General features: G+C 45.4%; 1 long non-coding RNA gene across 9 annotated transcripts in view; it reads left to right on the forward strand.

The window, feature by feature from the left end:
- LOC116451012 overlaps positions 1 to 24,885 on the forward strand; it is an 87,385-nt gene that overhangs the window by 3,811 nt on the left and 58,689 nt on the right. For 8 of the 9 annotated variants that reach the window (XR_004243043.1, XR_004243044.1, XR_004243051.1 and 5 more), the window contains exon 2: positions 22,821 to 22,942. This is a non-coding gene — a long non-coding RNA (uncharacterized LOC116451012). Of the gene's footprint in view, positions 1 to 1,322; positions 2,277 to 22,820; positions 22,943 to 24,885 lie in introns of those variants that run through there. The other variant, XR_004243045.1, reaches the window with a different exon arrangement.

Below are 24,885 nucleotides of genomic sequence, written 5' to 3' on the forward strand. Positions count from 1 at the left end.
CCGCTCCCCTCTCCTGCTCGGGCGGTGCGTGGCAGCTCCTGAGGTCACGGCAGGAGTTAATAGACCCCACAACAATGCCGATCCCTTCCCTTTTACGTAGGCACTTTCCTCACCGTGCCATTCAAACAGGCGTGATGACAAGAACGCGCTGGTTTCATCCCGGACCGAAAACCCGTGGTTTTTTGGTTGTTGGTTGTGTTTTGTTTTTTTATTTTTTTTTTTCCTGTGAAGCTTCTCCCAGCAAACGGGGGGATGCGGTCAGAGATGGGCATCCCCAGCCCCTGGGCGCGGGGGGTCGCACCCAGCTCCTGCCACCCCAGAGGCCATCCCGCCTGTGCTTTAGAAATAATCCAAATACAATTCCCGACCGGACAGATTTCTGCTCAGACATATTTAAAGGAGAATGGGCTGGATTTGAACACGCACTAACTGGCTCGCTAGTTAACCTCTGTTGACTAATGAGACATTGAAGACAAATCCCTCTGTTCCTTGGATGATAAATACCTGCGTTGCTGTTTGGTAGCTTACCGAGCGATTTCCATGTGGGGTTTGTGTTCATGTGTTGTGTTTTCCCTTTTATTTATTTATTTATTATTTATTTAACTATACGCTTTTCCAGCTGTAGCACTCGGCATGCAAAGCATCCAGCGATGCTCCTGATCTCGCAGAGGGATTGAAACGCCTCCTGCATTTTGAAGCGCCTCGTCATCCCTAGATTTACGTTTATAAATACGTAGATGCTGCTGCTAATTCTTGGTTTTCTGACAGACCTTCGTGTGTTTACAGCTCGGTGGAAAGTTTCCTCCCCGCTTCATTCAGATCGCGCCAACCAAAGCTGTTATAAAAATGAACTTTCAGGCCAGGCTGCGTTGCTAAAAGATGTTTCCTTCGAGAATCGCGCTTGGGCAGTGCAGGATGGTGATGGTGATGGTGAGGCAGGCTGGGTGTCGTTCCGTCACGCGTGGCCGAGACCGCGAGCCCTCCGTGGGCCCCCCCCCAAAAACCCCAACAGCCCCTGCAAAAGCTCCATCCGCTCCATCCCCGGCGTGTGCGGTTCCCTGGCACCTCCTGGCAGCTTTTTTTCTCTCCCCCCCGCCCAGCAGACTCCCGGTGAAAGGCTCCGGAGGCTGCAGCATCCCTTCCCCTCCGTGCCCTGCCCGTGGCGGGGGGTCCCGGGGGCTGCGGGGGAAAAGTTCAGGGGGAGGGGGGACGGGCGATAAATCACCGCGGGCCCCGGGGCACGGGGAAGCGCACACGGGAGAGTCGCCATCAAAGCGGGGGAGACAGCCCTCGGCTGCGAGAAATAAATGGGAATAAATCAAAGTGGGGGCTGCCCGGGGCAGGGGGTGCCCGGAGCCCGCCCCGCTCCGCCCGGGAGCGCCGGAGCGGAGACGGGGAAAGGCACTCTGCAAACTTTTAATGAAATCACCGGCGGTATCGATTTTTGTGGGTTTTTTTACCGTGCTTCAGACATTGGAAAGTGTCCCTCTGGGGATGGGGGAGGGGGCAGAAGGCAGCGGTGCAACGCGAGCTGTATTGGATATTGAGTTATTTCATATTTTAGAAAATCAACGGCGTCTCTGAGGGTGCTCCGGAGAGGAAAGGACTCCGGGGGGGCTTGAGCCAACTCACAAAGCTGGGCTTTAGCCATGCAGGTATCAGTTTGCAGGCCCTTCGTGGAGCCCTGGGGTCCCGTGTTATCCCCGCGCTCCCTGATGGAGAACCCCGGGAGAGCCGGCTCTCCCCCTCGGACAACGCGTTTTTGAAGTGCCACATCCAAGTATTTCCTATTTGCCTCTTCTCCAAACTGTTTAGAAATTACTAGTAGCGGATAAGTAAATTGCAAGTAAACCTAGTGAATTAGGATGATTCTCTATCAGTTTAATTTATGTTTTATAGTTAGTTTAGCCTTCTGATTTGATTGCCTTAGTAATGTGAATTGCCTACAGCTGCTGATGATACAGCTTTAATTCTGTTTTAAAGGTCATGTAAACATGTGCCTGTAGCATAAGGAATGCAAATTCAATTCCCTTTTAATGCTTCCTCACATTCACTTCACAGCCTTCACCTAGAAAATTAGCAGGATTTAATAGGGAACCGTGTGGCTTTTGTGATTCCATTAAAAGCCCCTCTCCTCCCCAGGCGTGGCTCTCCCGGGCCACCCCACGCCCGTGACGCGGACACGGAGGCTCTTCCCACGCCCGTTTTGGCGGAAATCGAGGCATTTTCCGCCCTGGGACGGACTCATCCCCTTCACCTGGGAGCTTCAGCCGCAGGTAACTATTCCAGGGCTGGAGAACCCGGCGGCAGCGGGGATTACCCCTCAAAGGAGCCAGAGCATCACACAGGTGTACACCTATGCGTAAGGCTGTAGTACAGCCGCGTGTTCCTTACGTCACGGTGAAAGACGATGCTGGGAAAGAGAAAAATGGATAAAAATTTTTGGTTTGGGCCGAGGTGGGTTCTCCGCATCAGCAGGAGGAGAAGCTGTGCCGCGATGCCAAGGTGATAGGTGTAAACGCGAGACGCCTGCGCCTTGAGGACGGGCATTTTCCAATTAATTTTTAAACACAGCCAGCCCTGAGTTCATCAGAGATTGCTTCACCCTACTGCAGGAAAAAAAAAGAAAAAAAGAAAAAAAAGGAAGAGCAAGGAAAAAAATTATTATACCACTGTCTTCCCTCTGGTTCAAAGGGTTTTAGTGAAGTTGCTGGGAAGTTTCGCCTTTGAACGGGCGGGCTCTAACGAGCGGGGAAGAGCGTCAAAAAAAGCGACTCTGGAGTCGCTTTGAAAAGGGAACGATGTGCCACAGCAAAGCGAGCCAGGGCAAGAGGCGATTCCGCGGCCTCTCTGACCGCAGGGACCCGGGCGGCTCCGGGCGAGCGGGGCCGGCAGCGCCCGGGGAGCCCGCACCGGGACCGGGGCACCGGGGGACCGGCCCCGCGCACCCTGCGGCTCCTTCGCTGGGACAGCGGTGTCGCAAGAGGGTCCCCCACACTCCCTTTGGTCACGGGGTGTTTCCCTGAGCTCAGGGGGAGCTTCTGCGTTATCCCAAACACTTCCCGTGTGGGATGCGGGCAGCATCCTCCCCATAGTCTTCATCCTCATCACCTGTGCCTCCCCCCCAACTTCATCCCCATCACCTCTGTCTGCCCCCCAGCATTGCCACCGCTGCCTTCATCGCCATCGCCCCCGCGTCCCTCTATCTTCATCCTCACCACGCCTGCTTGTGTCTTCATCCCCACTCCCCTGCCTCCCCACTCCTGCCTGTGCCAGGGCCCGCTGGGCCACCCCACTCCCCACTGGCTGTGAAATGGTTCAGTTGCCCTCAGGTGCCCCCCGGAGGCCCGAGGAGCCTCAGTGCTGAGGGCGCCTGCCCCCTCTCCTTGCAGTGCCAGCGAGGAGCCCAGCCTGTGCCCGTCTCTCTCCTTGGCAAAAATGAGCGTTTTTTAGCAAAATCTGAATACTTGTAGTAACAGCTCATTGGTGATTCTGCTAATGTTGCACACCTCATTAAATAGCCCCAAACACAAGGAGGTTTAAATGACTTTATTGAATTAAAAATAGCATAGGAAATCACCTATGGTACCTTCATCAAATAATTACTGTAAACTCTATACATACAGCAAGAGATCCCTTTTAACAAATCTGTTCCTAAAACACGGGGGGGTTCTGCTTAATGGCTGAAATAACTTAGAGCAGCACAACTCGCTTGAAACATCGAGCCACACTCGGGCACTTCCTAATATGTTCCTGTGTGTTTCCCTGAGTGTTTTTCTTCCTTATCTTTTTTATATCTGAAGTTCTATTCCCCTCCTCTACTCCATGTATTTGATCATTTTTTCAAGTCCCTTGGCTGAACCAATCTCTTTTCATGCAGAGGATAAAAAGAGAAAAACTTCAAAGTAGGTTCAGGTAATTAACAGCTGAGGGGAATATAATCTAAACCATAGGCCCTGCTTTGCACCCAGGTCTGCTTTCAGAGCCAGCCGGCAAGGGAGTGCCTATTCCCTATAGCATCCAAATCTGCTTCCTCTGAACAGCTTTGCCAGGCCTCCAGTTATCACATCTGCATTTCAAACACCATGTCTCTGGCATTAATTATTAATTAGCCTACAGTCACCCCAGAGGATTTAAGTTCCAGCCTGCACATACTTATTCATTGACCTCTATCTTAGTTTTTGTTGGAAAAAAACCCACTAGAATGCTTAATAATTTCCTTTCTCTCAGACCCTCTGTTCTAGTTTCATGGCAGGGAAACAGTATATTTTGAGATGGAAAATCACAGGGTTGTCTAGAAATTTGTTTAGAGCAAAACGCTATGTCAAGAGTTTGAACAAACCATTTCAAAAGATTTAGAAGGAGTTTTGCTGGAGTATTTTTACCTTTGACAAATGAATTTATGGATTTCCCAGAACTGAGAGATGGTGGAGACAAATGCAAGGCAGTTTGGCTCTGTGTGTAACAGTGCTCCATGTGCACTTTAAAAATACAAACTGGATTTAATTACTGGCTAGCACATTTAGAGGATCAAACCAAGGCAAACATTTATGTGAAAGCTCTGGGGTTACCCTGCCATTGACACTGGTAAGAAGGAAAATAAAAATGCTGTTGCAAGGCACAGGAGTGCTTGGGCATTAGATCTGAGCTCTGTCCTCAGGAATATGGAATGGAAGGAGCCTATTTTTGTATCAGTCCCAAGGTAGCTTGGAAGAGGATCTTTAGCCATTAGGATAAGCACATATCTCGCTACTGCTCCCTTTGCCATTTTGTGTCTTGAGATTAAGGTTCCAGAAGTAAAAAAATCAGAGTAATCAGGTAGAAACTGAGTTATGTGATTCTCTTTTTCTCAAAGCTCCATGAGATCCGAAGTGTTTGTTAGAGTTTGGATGAGCTGTTTCTTGGATACTGCCTTTTGTTAATGGATTTTAATACTACAATATCCCGCCCCTCTGATGAGGCCTCTTTTAATTCCTCATGCAATTATCCCTAGACAAACTTTTTAAAATATTGCCATGGTTTCTCATTTTTATTTGTGGTGGGGCTATCTCAATAATCATTGAAACATGAAATATTGCTCCACTTTGCTTCCTAAGGAAGTGTTTAGTCTGTAATCACGAGGTCAGACTGGTTGACTTCTATGCCAGCCTAGAATTGATTTTCGAAAGCGTTTAATCTACGCCTAAGACTCTTTGAATTCCTATTTAGTGGGGGATACGGAAAAGAGCTCTGAGACACAAACATTCACACTTAAACTGCTGGGCTATCTCGGGAAACAAAAATGCATTTTTCCACAATTGCAGCTAAACCAGTCCTTTCGGAAAATCATAATCCTGTGCTGAAATGAGCACCTGAAAATAGATGTAGGGACCAAAACTGTTGACTTCCATGAGGGATCTCTCTCCTCAACCTCCCCGAGAGTTTTGAGGAGTTGTTTGTTGCTGCTCTCTTATTATTTTCACATTTTATGAGTAGATCTGGGGAGTGTTCAGCATTTAGTAATAACTATTTTTTTCTCTGCTTCAAATATTTCGAATATTTCTTATGTGCAATTTAAACAGCAAAATGTGCCTGTATTTCACAAGGAAAAGAGGAACAGGCAATACTTCAAATTTAATTTCCAGGAAGATGGTTCCCATTTATAAAACAACAGATTGTATCTTGATGCTGAAGAAGGAGGTAGATCCAGACTATTTTAATAAGACATCCAGGACCTTTTAATCACTTCTACAGTGATACTAATACCAGTAATAACAGTGATAATGGAAAAAAAAACCTGGTGTGAAACCAGGGCTGGAATCTGTTCTCTGTAAAGGTCAGAATGTTTCTGAAATTAAAACTTAGTGTTAATGTAGCTCTGTTCCATATGAATATTAAAGAGGAATAGGGACTAAATTTCTTCCACAACAGAGTGAGATGTTTTAGAAAACAACCACATGGCAGCTCGATCTGCAAGGATGGATCTGGGGTGATTTTAGGGGATGGCTGAGGGTGAGGGCAGCTGGGCTGGGCTGGGGCTGGTTTGAGCCCTCTGCTGCTCTCTCCTCCTTCTGTCTTTTGTTTCTATTCATTGCCATTTATTAACCAGGTCCTTGGGATAGAGGTTCCATGCCCCAAGATTGGAAAACTCTTACCAGTGCTGTTAAGCTACATTTCTGTGTGGTTACAGAGCCGGGAGTGAGGGAAGCATGAATGTACAGATACAGTGGGTTTGACATGTTGTGAAATATTTGTACTGTTCGTGTTAGGAGAGATGAATTTCTATAAGAAGCCTATTTTATGCTTCATTTTATATATATTTGCATTTATAGCTTTCTGTTAAAGCTTAAATATTTTACTCTGTTGGTGAGATCTAACCCTTGGCAAGTCTGGAAATGCTTTGACCTCCATTCTTATTACACCCTTCACTTTTTTTTCATTTAAAATAACACTTGCAATAGTTTTCCAGCCGTGCCTGACATCCGCCAAGGACTGAGCTGGAAGTGCATTTTGTATTTCGAACGTTTCACATGAGCATGTTTGGAATTCAGATTTGGAGGTTGCAGATCACTTTTTATGTAGAGAAGCCACATGGGTAATTCTGATTTTCAATTACTTGAAGACTGATTATGGTAAAAGACTGTTGATTCCTTGTGTGTTTGAAGTCCATGGGCATCTCTGGATGAAACCCTGGATGCAGTCTGAGGGAGTCTTTGCCACCTGTGCACTTGTATGTGGGAACAAAGCTCTTGTAGAAGGGGTGGGTGAAGGTGGAGATCTCTGCAGATATTGCTGTGTCAGCAGAAATGGGGTTTTATTCGATTAAGAGGAGAATGTGGGGCTGGGCCTTGAGCTGGCATCACTGGGCAGGGTGGTGCTGAAATCTGGGGAGCAAGGCTGGGTTACAGGAGCAGAGGATGTATGTAGCGTCCCCAAACGCTGCACGAGTGGTACCAGAATGATTTTGGGTAATGTCTGCAATAATCTAAGCCCCTGTAAATTAGCTCCTTGTCCTCCTTGGTGGTTTTGCCTGGCAATGAACGTGCCCTGGTTGTGCAGTATTGATGTGATGAGGGTGTGAGCAGGGAGGATCAGTGAGGAGCCAGCAGATTCCTGTGCCCAGGAGGTGCCACAGATCCTCAGCTGTGGGACAGCAGTGGGCAGATGGAGACTTTGGCATGGTGAATATCACCCAGGTATTTCTGTACTCAGCCTAAGCCCATCCTGAACTCACTGTTTCCCTGACTACAACCAGACCACACCTGTCCTCCTGTACTTTCCATTCAGCTAAGTCAGCCCTAAAACCCCCAAAGTGTAACATCCTCAGAGCCCTTGCTGACCCTGCCTGGTGCCTCACCTTGTGGTGTAACCCCGGCGTGTTTTAGGTCTTCCAAGGCAGGGAAGGGCTCAGGCTGAGCCTGGCAGGTGGCCAACCCACGGCCCCGGCTCGTGGCCACAGCCCCTGCTCGTGGCCACCTGTGGAGGGTTTGTGGGATGGCTCCTGCCAGGCAGCCCCTGGCACAGCCGGGCACATCCTGCTCCTGACCCGCCACCTCCGCCCGGAGCACCTGCTCTGCGCTGGGCACTGGGCTCCTTGGCAGTGCCCCTGTGGAAAGTTTTGAAGAATTTTTAGAGTACCCCATCCTCTTACTTAGATATTTTCCTTTCTTTCTCCTAATTTATTTTAGTTTCTCTTTCCCCCTCCATGCGAAAATCGCTGGGGCTCCATTTACTGCCCTTGCTGGGAGTTTGCAGTGGAATGAGTTAATGAGGCCAGGTTTGGGGTGGATTGTCACAGTCTGGGTGACTTCGATCCGCTGGCAGTCCAGCCTATTTGGTTGCAAATAATGTGCTTTCTACAATCAAACCTTTCATCACCAAAATCATAGAATACTGGAATGGTTTGGGTTGGAAGAGACCTTAAAGATCATCTCATTCCAACCCCCCTGCCGTGGGCAGGCAAAAAAAATATAAACAGCATTTAAAAAACTATTTGTACATGCAATCCAAAGAATAAGGATGATATTTGGGATTTTTTGGCTTTTATTATCATTGTTATTAGTTTTGAAATCATAAACCAGAGTGTATGTGTGTGCCATGTAACTGCTACCACCAAATCACATGTAACACTCCATGGTAATTGTGTTCATAATTATGGAGTTAATTGAATTTCTGCAATAGTCAAAAACAGGCATATAAAAGTCTCTCAAGATTAAATGTTTTAGTTAGGGAAGAACACGCTCCTTTGGAATACTGAATAAAACGAAAGCAGTTCTCATAAGCAAGTGAGCTTAAGACTGATAAATTAACCTCCCCAAATGAACCTTGTCCATAAATGCTGCTCCAAACACGGAAGCCAGGGATTTTTGCAATGCTCTAAGAAGGAAAAGCAGCGTGCCCGAGGTGTTTGTGAGCTGGAGAGCCACGGTAGAGGAGCTGCAGCCTCTGCATCTGCCAGGCTTGTGAGGCATTAGGAGTGCTCTAAAAATGTCCTGCTGCCAAAAGAGCCCTGCTATTAACAGGGTAATATTGGAACACTGTGCTAGAAAGTCAGATTTTGCTGTAGTGTTTACAAAGGCACATTAGCTCTTCTTTTTAAAAAATTAATTTTTATTTTTATTTTGTGATCCCGTTGGTGTTTTTGTGCAACTTTGGGCTGACTTAACTCTCTGATTCCACAGAGGAGTCATGAGATATAAAACGACAGAAAATGTGAACCTGTGGGTCTGCTATGTTTGTCCTGTATATTGTCAACTGATTTATCTTTGGAGAGAAAAAAATAAGGGCAAGAATTTGTTTGATATTAAACCTGGATATCTCACCGTGGGCAGAGTCATCCTCCTGAAAATGAGAAAGAATTGATAAAAACATATTGGAGTTTTCTCTTCTCTTCTCTTCTCTTCTCTTCTCTTCTCTTCTCTCTTCTCTTGCATCACTAAGAAATGTAATCACTCCTTTTTTTTTTTTCCCCCAGGAAAATAATTTTTTAAGTTTACTTTTTGTGACAACAAACATTTTCGACAATGAAATAATACACACTTATTAAAAACAGCTCCAAATATCAGCTAGCACAGCAACGACCCAGCCCTGTAGGAAATCCAGCTTTAATACCCCTTTTCCAAAGGATCATGTGTGGAGTTTCATTATTTTCTAGTAAGATTCACAGGAGACTGTTTCTTTTAATATCCTGTTTTTCCCACTGATGAGATTGGCTTGAGCTGGTAAAATACAAAATATTGATAATTAGACCTCAGGTCCCTCATCTTTGGCAGCTGAGAGTTTCCATTCACTGCTCTTTTTGTTAAAAGTTGCCCGCTCCTTTCGACGACTGGGCTTTATTTTAAATATTACTGATGTGATCTGATGGAGTAAAAAAAGATGAAGTCCCCCCAAAGTCCCCTAAAGTGCAGGGGCTTTATTTGTGTGATTTCTGCCTTGGCAGCCCCGCTCCCCTCCCCCAGCAGCGCACTACAAAGCGTGTTGTACAGGGACTCCATTAATCCTACATTTCCTAGATGGTATCTGAGGCACAGTGGGTTTCCACAGAAATTAATTTGTCCTGACAACAGGCCTAAAGATTGGAGTCCAGGGATCACTTGGCAAATTCCCTTTAAACTGAGCACAATAATAAACAGAAAGCTGATAACGACAGTTCTGAAAGACCACACAGAGGCCGGAGCCCGAGCCGAGGCGCTCGGTGCGGATCCGCGGATGCCTCCGATAACGGAGCCGGGAGCTTTAACGCCTGATAGGAAAATGAGCCCCCTGATTTATGCAGGCTTTAATATCCCAGCACTGGGCAGGGCTCACTGCAGCTCCAACGAGCATTTTTAACTCTTTTTGGGAATGAAGACAAAAGTTTGAGGCTGATCCGGTTCAGCCCATTCTTATTTAATTTTCATATTAACAGCTCCGGGGCCATTTTTCATGTGTTGTTTTAATACAGCTCTAGTTTCCTCAGTGCATCTTCCACGTGTAAACATTAGCAAAAATTGGACAGTGGGTAAGATTATATTTCAAGGAATGAATTCAAAAACTTCTCCATCTATGTATTTTCTTTGGGACGTGGGAGTTCAGGGTTCAATCATCTCCTTTGCGGTAATTCCTCCTTAAAAATAGTAAAAAGCATTTTAGACAGAGTTATTGCCTGTTTGCTTGCTTTTATTTATCTTTGCCTTTGCTTATTTAAATGCTGGTTTTTTCCCAAAGTTAGGGGATGGAAATATATACTGATATAGGAAGTGAATAAACAAACATTCAGTGGATATTTTAGAACTTGTCAAGATAAGAGTGTTTCAACCCCTGATATTCATTAACATAGAATTTAGAGTTTTGATGATAATTAGGATTTGTGGCATGTCAGTAAACCTCTGCCACTTGCATCTCTGAAAAAAGTAATCATAATATTAAGAGTTAGGACTGATAGGGTGATGTTGAGTAAGAGAGATGTTGTATAACTTTTCACTGTTCAAGCACATGGCATATCATGATTTAAGCGACGAGTTAAAAAAAAGGAGGACAAGCTAAAAAGATGTGTGGAAAAATAGGTTTTATTATTGAAAGATACCTCGAAATTAACAGCTAATTTTGTTCTCAATGTCCAAAGTATGAAATAACAGCCTATGATGCAGAGGGGACTGTGCAACTATAAAGGGATGATCCTAAAGGACTTTCCCAACCTCAGACACTCTGTGATTCTCCAAGGCAGCTGGTTCCCTTGACAGGTATGGCTGTGCACCTGAGCAACAGGAGTCCTGTTTGATCACTTTTAATGGGGCAGATGTTTCTCTGGAGATGAAAACTCAGCACTTGATGTATCCAAACTCAGGGATCCTTGAACACGATGTCTCCTCTGCAAACTTTCCCACCTATGGAAACACTGCAGGGCTGGAAACGAGCAGTGATGTGTTGCTGTGGATGGGTCGTGCCCAGCAGGGCAGTTGCAGGTGGGTGAAGCATGCCCATCCCTCCATCCCTGCTCCCAGTGGGGTGGCAGCGTGCCAGTGGCTTCGTGGTTACGGGCTTGGAATGTCCCTGCCCTCAGCATTTGCCATGCAGAGGGTTTATAAACAAAAAAGTCCCATCTCACGTGCTTTTCCAGCACAGCCAATGCCCAGACTACCCCTGACTTTGATAAGGGCAGCAGCAGATTCATTAGGTAAGAGCTTAACGAGCTGAGAGGTGGGACTGTGTCATCTTGGCAGAGCGGGCTGTTTGCACCCCACCTCCCTGCTGAGAAATAAACCCTTTCACTTTCAGTATTGGCTTCAAATTAGTTTGTACACTACAAATTAATCAATTACCGCCACCGTATTTTGGAGATGAAATTCAGGCCGAGCAGGGCAATTTGTATTTGTCACACTTAAGGGACTCTATTGTACCGAAAGGCAGAGGATTTGAGAACAACTGGGTTTAAAGCCGTCGAGCTCCTCTTTCTAGAGCCTGCTGCAGGAGCAAATTGACTGGCTGTGCCTCTTAGTTCTGCAAAAGAACAAACCCAAAAGCTCCCCTCCACTTTTTATATCAAAATCACTCTGTGCATTTCGGTGTATGAGCTATTAGTTTTTTTGAATTTGGATCAAATCAGGCATTTTCCCCCCAGCAAATAGTTCTCCTGTGTGCTTTATGCATTTGATTCAAAGGCCTGTGTGTTATTTGATGTTCTTAGGAGATAAACAATAAACTTCTGAATATGTTTTTTCCATTTGAATACAAGCCTAGGGATGCTTCACCCTGCATCCTAAAGCCTGATTTCCCCTGGGACTCATTATCATGCAGCTCACATGTTCAGTCACCTACACTGTTGAACTTACTATCAAATAACCTTCGAAATGTTACTAGTTATTACGTGTCAGAGGGCAGATTTATGATAAACTAACTTTGAAACAAAATAATGAATTCTCAGCGTTCTGTTTCCAGCAGCATTTCTGGTAATTTGGCCGGATTTAAATTTTAAAACAGTAAGTTGCATTTTTCTCTTATTCTGTCATATAAAACAGATCCCTCCCCTCATGAAATTTCTCCCTCCTTAAATATGGTTTACGAGGATTTGAGCAGTGCCTATAAAGAATAAAAATGAGAACATTTGTCTAGGAGCTACCAAACTGCCCACTGGAGTTCATTTGTGATTAAACTTTTGGAGCTTTCTAACTTGGTGAAAGTTAAATTAACTTAACCCTTAGCACAGTCCACCTGTGTCCAAAACACAGCTGGGCAATGGATGTTTGCAGGCAGAAATATTTTCTCCTCGACCATTTTACTGCCAGTATTTTAAAGTTTTGAGTGGTGTTCTTGTATTAGGGTGACAAAAATCAATGGTGTTGTCTTCTCAGAGAGCTGGTTTATGGCAGACCAGAATGGTTTTCCAAGAGGATATCCTGAATTTCAGCCCCCAAAGTCCATATTTAGGGAACTAAATAATTGGCCAATTTTCATGAAGGCTGAGCATGACTTCAGGGGATCTGTGGGCACTTGGCCTCTTTCAAATGGCAGCCAGAGCGACTGTGACTTTTAATGAGATTATATCAGAGGGAGGAAATGCAGGTAGATAAATGCCATGTACCCATTTTGGAGGTGATTAGAGGAGCAAACATCTGCAGATGAAATTTAAAAGCACATACTATGTCAAAAATAAAGTCTGGCTAATTTGGAGAAAAATCGGTGCAGCTCTCCATGGCATCAGTGGGGTTTTTGTGGTTGTATTTCAGATGAGCACGGGGCAGATTAATGTCTGCAGGATTTTCATCTCCTACCAGACAAAGTCTAGGCTTTGAGATAGTGCTGATCTGTGAGACTGCACAGAAAGTGCCTGACCCAGAGTAGCTCTGTGAAGCTGGGGATAGAACCTCCATCTTCAGGGCTCTCTCTCATCTCCTTTGCTCCACTCGCCGTGATTATGGTTCTCCAAGGGCACCACGGGCAGAAGTTCCATAGCAGGCTGTCTATTAATATTTATGCAGCAATTCAGGAGGTAATGCATTGTTAAAATACAAGTTGGAAATGCACCAGGTTTAATCACTTTTAGTACTAGAAATTATCTATTTCTATGCCGGATAGAAGGCGGGGGGGAGGGGGGGCATCATTATGATATTTTATTTTTTAACCAAGTTATTTACCAGTTCTGACGTGGCTTGAATTAAAGGGCAGTAAATGATGTTGTGTAGATAAAGTTTTTCTAAGGAAGGCAAGATATCTCTGTGAAATTTAACGCAAGGAGTTAAAAAATATTTAAAGTAAGTGCACAGTGAGTCAGGACGTGCACAGATCAGCCGTGCCACGTCAGCCAGGCCCTGTCTTCATGTGTTGGATCTGGTGTGCACGGAGGCCACTGGGATTTGCCCTTTGCTTCCATGCAATTCCTCCTGCCTGCACTGAGAAAGAATATTTTTATCACTGATATCACTTCATTTTTGCAGCTGTCTGTTGGCATCAGGTTAGTAATATAAACTCTGTCAGAGAGCAATCTCTGCCTTCCACAGGCTGCAAAATCCACAATCATTATTTAGAGTTAACCTCCTCAGAAAGTGTTCCTTACTGAAACTGTTCAACCCCAAAAAGAATTGTTAGTTATTGTTATCTGAGGACCTCCTACAGCCTTCCCTTGGTCAAATAAGGCTCTTTTTGTTTTCAATAGGAGTTTTTTCTAAGACAAAGCTCTGAGCTTTCATGCAAGTAAGATAAATCCAGTGAAAGTAAAACATTAATTAAAATGTATTAAAAAAAAATAAAAAAAAGGGAAATGTTCAAGAAGAGCATGGTGCTCAAATAGAGCACTTTTTTTTCAGGTCACTTGGCTTTCTGATGTCATTTCTGGCAGCTTCGTTAGCCTGGCTCCATCACGTTCTGCTCTGAACGATAATGTGATGGGAGATGATCAAAGTGAGAATGCAAAAGGCTCAGGACATTTAAAAAATGTTCTATTCTGGAAATTGTTCTAAAACTATAAACAGATTACATTAAAAATCTGTCTTACCCCAACATGGTTGCTCATCATCCTTTTTTAGAAGGAGCTATTGAGAAGTTTGGGTAAACAGCCTTGAAGTCTTTATGATGGCAGGCTGGAAATTTCTCCGGAATTTTAGGCAACCCGAGCCTCTCTGAAATGGAATATAACCCATTTCTGCTCTTAGGTGCCTTGTTCTAATCTTTATACTTGAAAGTGGCAAAGCATATGGGTCAGATCACCCACTCCTGCTAATGGACACAGTTCCCTGGACTTGGGTGTCCAATTATGCCAGCTAAAGATCTGTCTGTTGCTGGGCTTTATTTCCTTATTTTTCTTGTCTTCCCGATCTCTGACCCTTTATCAAAGGAATGCCGTCTGTAATATGATAATAATATGAAATTCTGAGCTCTCTTTCTGACAATATATCCTAAAGAATTGTCAGGATGCTCGCCTTTATGGGAAGAGCAGCTGATGAGCAGTTCCTGTCTTTTCCTGGCACAGGGAGAGAGTTGGGTACCTGTCCCTGGCCTTGTGGTGGGATATTAACCATTTCTGCATTTCCAAGGAGCAATTGCTCTGTGGGCTGAGTGAGTAAATAAACTCATTGTCAAGTCAACAAAACGACAGGAGGCCATTTTTCCTAATTTCAGCTGCATTTTAGTACTTGGGAAAGTGAGAAATTTGTGAATTTTTAGGGGTTCCATCCTCTGGTGCTCTCCATCAGTGCGAGGATGTGTCTGAAGCTGGAGGCAGAAATCCACAGGCACTGTGGTACTTTGGGTATGGAGTGGAGCTACAAGGGAGGATTTTGATCTCCAAGCAGGATTTGACATTCTGCTTTGATTTACGGGCTGAATATAAATGTGTATTTTAAGGAGTCATTAGAGTTTGTGGTTTGAAATATGCGGGTTTGTGTAGGAAAGGGTGCCCAGGCTCCTTATACAGCCCCACTTACTTCTTTATAGTAGCGAAAATGGCAGAGAATTGTCTGTAGGAAGAAAACCCTTCACCTCAGACTCTTAACACCAATTTAAATGATGGAGTGGTCAGGAATGGCATGATCCATGAGAAAGTAGGGAAGGAAAAGAGATAGGGACTGCCTGTGCTGTGCTTCACTGCGAAACATCTATTCCAGGTGTATTTTTAATCTAAATCAGTGTTGGTGCTGTTGATAGGGAAATGCTTGAGAAGTGTTGGGGCTTGTAGATGCAAGTAAAGCAAAGCACAGCAGGAAGGAGCTCGGCCAGAAACTGGAGTGTCCTAAATATTGGGAGAGACACATCAGGACAATCCCTTGAAACCCACAGTGAGAGGTTTTGGCACCTGCCAGGCTCCCCTGTCCCCATCCTGCTGCAGACTGGAGCTCCTCTCCTTGGGTGGCAGCAGCACTTGCAGCTGGTGACCCTCGTTTGGTGCCCTTTGGCTCTGCCTTCGCTCCGGCTCTTATCGTTTGGGTAAATGCTGCTCTTGTTTGCAGTAATGGGAATTTGGAGCAGCCCCTCTGCCATTTCTCCAGCACAAATATTACACTGGGGTAATTCCCATCTCCTGCTTCGTGCAGATGGAGCCTGGGAGGCGAGGGAAGCTCCTTCCCAACATCCCCACATCCACCTCCTCGGCTGTGAGCCTCAGGTGACTGCACCAGCCACACAATTAATCTGTGAGGATGGGGGAGCTGCCCTTGGTCTTTTTTCGCCCCTCTCATTTAACAGCACTTCCTTCCCAGCTCCAAACCCAGCCATGGCTCAGGACCCAAGGATGCACCCCCAGTTTCTTCCCTGCACCTCGTGGCTGCAGATTCAGCCCGGAGAAAAGGCTGCCTGGCCATGACAAACTGTGCATTGGCTCCGTGATTTGTGTAAGCTCAAATTTTCCACTAATTCACTTATATATCCTAGATGGAAAACACAGCCCCGGGGCTGCTATAAACCATGCTGCTGGAGCCACAAAGGGCTGTCCTGCCAGCTGGGAATCGCTGGAGCATGCGGAGCGTCAGGGGCCGGGGAAGGACTCAAATCCGGGGGATGCACTTGTCAGAGGGGCTGTGGTGTGGGAGCAGGTCCAGCCCTTCCCTGGGGTGGTTCCAGTCCCAGCTCAGCCCGGTCAGTGCAGGGACAGGCAGGAGGCAGAGCTGTGTCCTGGCCAGCTCTGGGTCAGTGCCCACTGCCTAAAACCATCCCTGGTTTGGGCTGTTTGGTGTAAACATGCTGGCTTGCTGTGCTTTGCTCTCCTGCAGCCTCTGTCCACCCCAGGGCTTTGTTTTGTGCCGTGGTGCCATTCCCCAGCATTCATTTTCTCTATAAGCCACCCATAGATAATTTAAGAGCGTTTTCTTTTAAGAACAGCAAGAGTGGCACATCGGCTGATTCCCCAAATGATTGCTTGTCTTGTGACAGAGAGCTGTTGACCTGCTCCTTTAATGTTACAAGTCTGCATCTAACTGCTCTCTTAATCCAACCTACTTCCTTCTTTTTAATGAAATTGTCCCTTTAGCCTTTTTCCTGGGCTGGCTTTTCAACATGAACATTAGAAACAGTCTGCTCAGTTCTTTCCTCTGCTAACATCTTGCCCAGAGCTAACTTGCAGCTTCACTCTGTCAGCTGTAAGATATAGATATACTGTTGTCTTAATTACTCATATTTCTCCTGCTGCTCATAATTCTGCTTGTTCCACCAAAGAGCTCTTCAGAGAGCTTTACCGCTTCCCTCTCCCTTTCTTCGGGGGTTTAAAGGTTGTCAGATATATAAACGATCCTTGTTGCAGAGCTTTGGTGGTGACAGTGTCCTTTGTGGAGAAGATTTAGGGGGATGGGAGGACTAAATACGGATGATTTTAGGCTCCATCTCTGAGGAAGGGGAGAACACACATCGTACTACCTTGCATAACAGAGCACCAGGGAGGGTGTTTGGCAAATCCCTTCTCTAATGAACAGTGAGGCAGCTGTTTCTTCTGCAGCTTAAAGTGTAGATGCTGATTGTCAGGAGAAGGGTTTTCTTTATCCACCACTGATTATCCGTGGCTGTATCTGGCTGACTGCAATTCCTCTAAAAATGCTGTTGAAAAGGGACTGGACGCTTAAAAAAAAAATCACTGCTGTGCCATAGGGAAGCTGTAGTCCTTTGTGGTTTCAGCTCTCTCTTTTATGATTATATACTACTGTTTCTGTTATCTCTATTAATTAATCTGTCTGCCACAGCAAGTATTGCATGTTGAGTGATGTAGAGCAGACTGACAACGTGACGTCTATGGTTTTTTGGCACAGTTGGAACAAGTTCTGTCACCTCTGTGAGCTCTCTAGCGAGTTAAACCTTTGGCTAAAGTCCTTCTCTCATGGCTATTTTGGGTCCACTCTCCATTTTAGCAGCCCTCAGCTCCAAGGTAGTTCAGTGGCAGAACAGATTTTAGTATTCAGCTGGTTGTCTCAGTTCAGCTGGCTGACAGGTTCAGGACGCAGTACTGTGAGTTTATTGTTAATTGAATAAATTAGGAGCCTGTCAAACTGCTGTGGTTGAGCCTGTTTCCCTCATAGAGCTTGTGCTGGTGGAGTGGCTGGAGGTGGGACTGTGCTGTCCATGAGTGGGGCTTAATCCCCTCACTCCAGGTTTTGTTGTGGTTGCTTTTTATATATTATTTTATATATTTATATATATATTTTTGAAATAATTATCTGGTGAAAATGCTGTGCAAGAAATATTTGAACATCAGAGCAGTGAGAGGTGGTGACACCAAAGATAACACACAGTTTCATCTGATCTAACAGCAGAAACAGGCAAATAAACACCAGGCTGCAGTAAGTCATGACCAAACTGTTCCAGTAGCACAGATGTGACTAAAGAATCTGTTAGAGGAAGCAAATGGAAACAGATGAGAGAAACTGGTGAGAGAAATGAGAAATAAAGAGTAATCTGGTTCCGTGTAGAGGAATAGCACAGGGAAAATAGATCTTCAAGTCAGTGCTCTGCTCTTCAAGAGCTGAAAGGGATCAGAGGAGCTGTCTCAGGCAAGTCAAGTTCCAGGCAAGGTCACAGGAGTGAGGACATGTGGGAAATCCTGGAAGTTGTCTCAGACTGTAGGAGACTCAGTCAGGGAACACCATGTGGATAACACACGGCACAACCCCAGCCCCAGACTGGACAAGAGGCCTGGTGAGGGAGGCCCTGTTAAAGTCCATGTTCCCTGAGGTTTGCCACAGAAATGTGTTTCGTGCAGAAAAAACAGAGCCACAGACTGTGATGGTCAGCATGGGCATCTCCCCCTCTCCATGTGCAGGGTGAGCTCTGCCTGGGGCCTGGCTGCCCCAACACCTCCCTGCCTGTGCAGAATAGAGCATCTGGGCTCCTCCAGAAGGACTCTGGGGCCACCAGCTGAGCCTGGCACCGCTCTAGGGCTGCTGGAGGCTGCAGAGTGCTCGTGGTGAGCAGGTATTTGGCTCTATTTACTCAAGGTTTCCCCCTGGAATCCCAGTGCTGCCTCCTGGAGCAGCTCTGAGGGCACAGGGCTGGGTAAGTTGGTGGCCATGCAGCTGCTGTGACATTCTGGCCACTCTGGCACTGGGCAGGTCCTTGCCTGGTGCCTCCCCTGCAGAGGTGTTGGGCAAAGGCCCTGACCCGGTGCCTCAGCTCTCCAAATATAGGGATGTTTCCCCATGAACTCCTCTCTGCAAACCCAAGGGCTGTTAAAAGAAGAAGGTCTCGTGACTGTGTGGTACTTGGATGCCATGGCAATGTAATTAGCTGCACAGCAATCTTGCTAAAAATGTCCTTGGTGGAGGAGAGGACAGGGTGGGAGAGGATGGATGTTAAAGGGGAGGAAGTTTCCAGACCTGTGGCTTCACCACAGCTTGGTTGCTTAAGCCAAGTCCTTCAGCTCAAATGTGAATCCAGAGGTTCAGAGCACAATGTTTACTACAGGGTCCATGTGGGAGAGAAAGCAGCACAAACTCTTGGAGGTGTTAAGGGATTATATAACAGCTTCCCACCCCCAAGCCTTTCCAAGCCTTTGGAAAATTTTATAAAGTATCTTAGGCTGAAAACCTTTTTGAGCTGCTGGATGACTTGAAGTAAACTTCAGAAAAGTATTCCCATTACTTTCCCTTGTTCTCCTTTTTTCTCTTCAATGTTATCTATGGATCCAGGAACACCCGGGCTGCTTAATCCAAAGGAGGCAGACACAGAGTTCTGCATGGAGCTCGGAAAGCCTCGGTGCAGGAAGGCTGTGCTGCTGATTAGTTTATCTCTGTTACTCTGCCAAACCCTCAGTATTTGGCAACCTGGGCCTTTTTATATCCGTTAGGCCTTTTTTCCTCCCTCCCTCATGACCTCTGTGGCTGCATTTGCCAAAAGTTACCCGTATTAGATATGAGGCTGTGTGTCAACATCCACAGGGCAGATGCTCCCAGGCTGCTGAAGAATTGAAGAATTCCAGAATATTGGAATTGTGTGAAGCATTTGGAGTTAAACTGGAAAGTTACTGTAGAGATTTGTTTCACAAAGTTCTGTTCTCAGCTGTGTCCTCTAGAGGGGAAGAAAACAGTTTCTATTGTTTATGGTTAATCCTATTGCACATTTGTATAAGAAATTATAGATTGTATTTTTGGGTTAAATGAAGAATAACCATAGTAATAAAAGGTAAGGTTTCACAAAGTTTTTTTAAAAAATTAAGTGAGATAGTGCAGTGATGCAGTGGAGGGTGAGCTGGGATTTGGTGGCATTTTGGTGGATTTCTGTATTCAGCCATTGTTCTCCTTTATTTGAAATTTCCTGCGTGTTAGGATAAGGCACAGGCAGCTGTGTTCTCCATCCTGACAAATGAAACAGAGCTCAAGGAGTTGAGCTGAGATTGGCTTCCCCTGCAAGAAAAATTTCTCTTTGCCTGAATCATAATTTTAAGGCATGAAAGCTCTTCCTCAGGACAGCAGCATTTTAACTCCTTACATTTTGCAACCTGATCTTCAGAGCTAAAAAAAAAAAAATCCCCGTTCACTGAAGTTGTTCAGAGTCTGTAAGGTCACCTTGATTGCTGCACATCAGTGTGGTCCTGACAGGGTGTTCTCGGGGAGACAACCATTGCTGTGATTTAATCCAAATGTGTTTAATCACATATAATCCACATAATTCCAACATGCTGGCCCAGGATCCAGTTTCAGAGCCGTACTGAAGGGAGGGAAATCTTGTGTTGTCAAAAGTCCTGCTGACATCAGTGGGGTTTCTTATTGATGCAGGACTTAGTGCTGGCACATGCAATTACAGCAAAATTTGGGGTTTAGCATATTTGCAATTTACTGTATTTTTAGGAAGCTGTTGCTTGGAGGTGAGTGAGTAAATGAACTCTGGGCCACATCCAGCAAAATCTCTGACTGAACAGTTGTGCCAAGGGCCAGGGAAAATTATATAATGATCTGAAATAATTTGGGGTGTGATTAAAAAAAGTTGTAAAGGTTTGGTTCATATTTTTATCTTAGAAGTTTCACTTGCTACAAATAAAAAAGGATCCTGCACTTCCCTCAAGGCATTCTGTGTTGGGTCAGAAATGTTTCAACAGCAAAAACCATAGGATTTGTCAGCATAAATAACACACATATGTTAGTGCAGTGCTGATGGTTATGATTTTCATCTCCAAGATCCCAAAATCTGCTCAGCCTCTGTTACTGGGATGTGCACACAGTTCTGTGGCCTTGGAGCTCTGAATCCCAAAACCTGCATCCCAGAACCTGCATCCCAGAACCTGCGTCCCAAAACCTGCATCCCAAACCTTCATCCCAAACCTGCATCCTAAACCCTGCTTCCCAAACCTGTATCCCAAACCTGCACCCTAAACCCTGCACCCTAAACCCTGCACCCTAAACCCTGCATCCCAAACCCGCATCTCAGACCCTGCATCCCAAACCCTGCATCCCAAAACTGCATCCAACCCCTGCATCCTAAGCCCTGCATCCTAAGCCCTGCATCCCAGAACCTGCATCCCAAACCTGCATCCCAAACCCTGCATCCCAAAACTGCATCCAACCCCTGCATCCCAGAACCTGCATCCCAGAACCTGCATCCCAGAACCTGTATCCCAAACCCTGCATCCCAAACCTGCATCCCAAACCCCGCATCCCAAAACTGCATCCAACCCCTGCATCCCAGAACCTGCATCCCAGAACCTGCATCCCAAACCTGCATCCCAAACCCTGCATCCCAAAACTGCATCCAACCCCTGCATCCTAAGCCCTGCATCCTAAGCCCTGCATCGCAGAACCTGCATCCCAAACCTGCATCCCAAACCCTGCATCCCAAAACTGCATCCAACCCCTGCATCCCAACCCCTGCATCCCAGAACCTGCATCCCAGAACCTGCATCCCAAACCTGCATCCCAAACCCTGCATCCCAAAACTGCATCCAACCCCTGCATCCCAACCCTGCATCCCAGAACCTGTATCCCAACCCTGCATCCCAAACCCATATCCTAAACCTGCATCCCAAACCCCTGCATCCCAAACCCTGCATCCCAGAACCTGCATCCCAAACCCTGTATCCCAGAACCTGCATCCCAAATCCGTATCCTAAACCTTGCATCCCAAACCCTGCATCCCAAACCCTGCATCCCAAAACTGCATCCAACCCTTGCATCCAACCCCTGCATCCTAAGCCCTGCATCCCAAACCCTGTATCCCAGAACCTGCATCCCAAAACTGCATCCAACCCCTGCATCCCAGAACCTGCATCCCAAACCCTGCATCCAACCCCTGCATCCCAACCCCTGCATCCCAAACCTGTATCCCAACCCCTGCATCCCAACCCCTGCATCCCAAACCTGTATCCCAAACCCTGCATCCCAAACCTGCATCCCAAACCTGTATCCCAGAACCTGCATCCCAAACCCTGCATCCCAAACCTGCACCCCAACCCCTGAATCCCAACCCCTGAATCTCAACCCTGCATCCCAACCCTGCATCCCAAACCCTGCATCCCAACCCTGAATCCCAAACCTGCGTCCCAGAACCCTGCATCCCAAACCTGCATCCCAACCCCTGCATCCCAACCCCTGCATCCTAAGCCCTGCATCCCAAACCCTGCATCCCAAACCTGCATCCCAACCCTGAATCCCAAACCTGCATCCCAACCCTGCATCCCAACCCTGCATCCCAAACCTGCATCCCAACCCTGAATCCCAAACCTGCATCCCAAACCTGCATCCCAACCCTGAATCCCAAACCTGCATCCCAACCCTGCATCCCAAACCCTGCATCCCAAACCTGCCCAGAGCCAGGGGAGCTGTAAACAGCTGAGTGATCCTGGTGAGCAGAGCCCACACACCCGTTAACTGTGCAGAGAAATCCCTACAGGAATGATGGAAAGGGCGAAAGGAAAGCACCACGCTTTCCAAACCAGTGAGACCCCAGACGGGCTTCAAGGTAAATACTGGAATAAGTAAATAGATGATCTGAGAGGCTGAATCCATACCCATAACCACAGTTTGTTGCTCATCCAGTGAAATAATAACACAAGGTGAACTTTTTTCAGCCTGAAAACTATGTCACCTCCGGTGCATTTCTGACGTGACTATTTTTTTTTCTTTGTGGCCATTTTGCAATTTTCTCTGGGTTTGTTTTGATTGTAAATAGGCACACACATTAGCTAAAGCCAGATAATTTTCTCCTGGCCAGCTTTGCCAGTAAATCACTGAGCTATGTAATTGGGTTTGTATAAAATTATGCACTGCAAACTTGGGAATAAGTAAAACAGACACAAAAAGTTGATTTTTGTAAATAGTACCATTTTTTTTCCAAGCAAAATTTCTGTTTGTTTCCATTTTGCTATTCCCTATCGTGATCGTTCTTTAAGTGTTGGATGAAAATCCAGCTACAGGATAAATTCAAGCAGAACTGGTAATAATTTCTGGTTTGGCTTGTAGGTGGAGCTGAATACAGTGGTTAACTACAAGCAATATGTTCTGAAGATGATGGTGTTCAGACAAATACCCAATTTGATTCTGATAAATTGGATGCAAGACTTTGACCAGAATGAGAAGAACAGGTGAGAACCCTTGAGACTGATGCAGAAATAATCAGTGTTTTGATGGTCAGGGAAAATATTGCTCCAGCAGCACAATAGATCTTCTATTAGAAACTCAAAATACTAATTACAATCTGCCTAAAGACTTATTATAAATGAAGTGGAGATAGAAACATGTTTATATTATGGGGAGGCTTATTTGCAGATAAGCAGGAAACCAGTCACACATCTTCACAAACATAATTTTAGCTGTTTTAATTAGCAGGTTTGCTTTGATTTAATTTAATTCAGTGATTCCTTCTATCTTTACTGACACATGTGCAAATAAAATGGGCTGACCTGACTCCTGACACCCCGTTTCCTTTTTCATTTCTGGATTTGTTGTTGTTGATTCCGGCAGTGTTTACGGTGGAATGACGGGGTCAGCACTTCCTCCCAGCACAGCCACAGATGGAGGGTGGGGATGACAACTCTGCATCTGAGGGGGCTTTCTTTCCCCCAGCACTGCTGATTCCCGAGGTGCTGGATGTCAAAGGCCAGCGGGAGTCCCAATAACCTCCAGTTTCCAATTCTATTTAGGGTCGGAATGACAAAAAAATATACTTTTTTTTGGTGTAGTTGTGGTAAAAGTGAAGCGACCTTTTATTTGCTGTAGAGCCAGACCCTGGAAAGAAGCCCCACGTATGCATCAGCTCTGGGTGGAAAAACAAGCTTTAAAGCTGTCAGAATTCATATATTTAATGTTTGGAGATTCGGTGGGTTTATTTAACAGTGAAAGTTGTTATTGACAGAATAAGATCATGTAGTCCAGGATAAAATCACAGCATTAATACACTGACAAACCCCCAATCTGTGTTGACTTTGTTGAGCTTTTTGTTGGTCTGAGGGCTTGGAAAGTATTTTTTCTTCTTTATGGCAAAAAAATGACTGTTAATGCACCAGGTGTTGTTCTCCCTTCCCCTCGCACTCGTCCCTCTGCAGTGGCTCACAGCTCTATGATAGGTAATTAAAACAATCACTGAAATGTTTCAAAGCTATTGCAGCCTTTACTTGACTTTTAAAATTCCTATTTGAAGAAGAATGTTAAAATTAATTTGTATCTGGCTCAGCAAAGTGCTCTTTACTTGAGCAATGGACTTTACAACATTGCCAACAAAAAGAATGGAATTAATATTATATTTGCCTTTATCTAGGGTTATTCTGTTAACTGTTTTATACTGGAAATTAATTTCAATATCATACAGATGCCTACAAGTCCTGAAAGCAGCAGTTTTAGCATGCAGCCACAGCTCTCCTAGTTCCTAATTGTGGTAAAAATAAGAATTCAAAAGGAATAAACTTGCCAGGACAATTAAATGACTCTGCCTCCAGATAATGGAAGGACGAAGTTTGTATTCTTGGACTGTAAAATCTGAAAGAGGGAGAGGTGTTATTAAAGAAGTATTGTGTGGATATTTTGAAAAGAATGGTAATTTTACCAGTTTGTACTGAGGAAAAATACTTTGGAGATGTTGGGATTTTTGATGTGGAAACGGTCTCCTCTTTTCCTTCCCCATCTCTATTTTTCGTGTTTTACTTCCCTGCTTCCACAGGGCTTTGGAAAACTTGTAATTCATCCTTTATGGTATTCTTGGTCTGTGGGACAGGATTTTATGATTAAAATAAGCTTTTTTGTAATACATTCTTTTTGATCCTTGAAAAACCCTTAATCTTTACAAATGAGTGTTTTATGTCAGTGCAAAGGGGATCCTTCTCCCCTCCTTTCCTGGTTTGTCCCTCTTTGGGACTGGCACTCCCTGGCGTGGGCAGGAGTAGAGGCAACTGCTGCAAGCAGAAAAGACAAGTTGAGGAATTTTCAGGACGAATGGAATTGATTCAAGCTTCGAAATTACTGATTAAAGAAAGGAAAAAGCCAGTCAGGATGAAAGGTTTTGCATCTCCCTCGTTGGTGTGTGGGGAACCCT

This window comes from Corvus moneduloides, chromosome 14, assembly GCF_009650955.1.
Source record: "Corvus moneduloides isolate bCorMon1 chromosome 14, bCorMon1.pri, whole genome shotgun sequence".
NCBI classification, from domain to species: Eukaryota; Metazoa; Chordata; class Aves; order Passeriformes; family Corvidae; genus Corvus; species Corvus moneduloides.